The 860-nt window shown below is 40.6% G+C and overlaps 1 non-coding gene across 1 annotated transcript; it reads left to right on the forward strand.

Annotated features, from left to right (window-relative positions):
* Nucleotides 1–381: 381 nt before the first annotated feature.
* On the forward strand, nt 382–486 carry LOC115220067. The gene has a single exon (XR_003882453.1). It is a non-coding gene; the product is annotated as a U6 spliceosomal RNA (small nuclear RNA).
* The last annotated feature ends 374 nt before the right edge of the window (nt 487–860 follow it).

The following is an 860-nucleotide window of genomic DNA, read 5'->3' on the forward strand; positions in this document are numbered from 1 at the left end:
ACTTTATTTCATAAATATTTGCCATGAAGGCATTACAAAAAGGGGACGAACAAGAACAGACAAACATAAATGGGTGAAGTAGCTGTAGCGATTAAATATTTACAATTTAAAATATACAGTAATTTAATAAATATGTTTATAACGTTTGACTTAAGCGTTGCTCATTACAAATGAAATTTTTAATGGCTTCTCTGAAGGATAGGCATCTGACCACCAGGATAGACCCCATGCTTTTTGTTTCCTGTTTTTGTCTTCTACTTACCTGGTGTCAAACACTCCCAGCTTCCTCGCCAAAGGCTTCCATCTTCTCACACACACAGTCACTCCTGCGTCTACCAACTTTATTCAGCATGCATTTATCTGTATGGATTTTTAGAAGACATGCGAAACGCCAGTACACATACTAAAATTGGAACGATACTGAGAAGATTAGCAGGCTTCCTGCGCAAGGATGACATGAAAACTCGTGAAGCGTCCCATATTTTCGTAAAGGGTGCTGGAATGACTGTGGTAAAAAGCTTGGTTCCGGGTTCCTTCTCACTACGTGGCACCTTGGGTAAAGCAATGTGAGTGGATTTAGTAAACGGAAACTGAAGGAGAACCATCGTATATCTGCGTGTGTATGTCTATCTGTCTGTGTGAGCGTGTGTGTATGTGTGTGTATGTGTGTGTATGTCTATTTGCGATCCAGTGTTTGTTCCTCCACTGTGGCTTGACACCGATGTTGGTGCGTTTACTCACCCGTAACGTAAGTGTTCGCCGATGGATATCCGACAGATTTTACCACATTTGCATTTATTCCTTTGTAATACTGACCAAGATTTCATACTTCTTTTGGCATCTCTTCGAACCCTTTCATC

Source organism: Octopus sinensis, linkage group LG15, assembly GCF_006345805.1.
Source record: "Octopus sinensis linkage group LG15, ASM634580v1, whole genome shotgun sequence".
In the NCBI taxonomy this organism is placed as follows: Eukaryota; Metazoa; Mollusca; class Cephalopoda; order Octopoda; family Octopodidae; genus Octopus; species Octopus sinensis.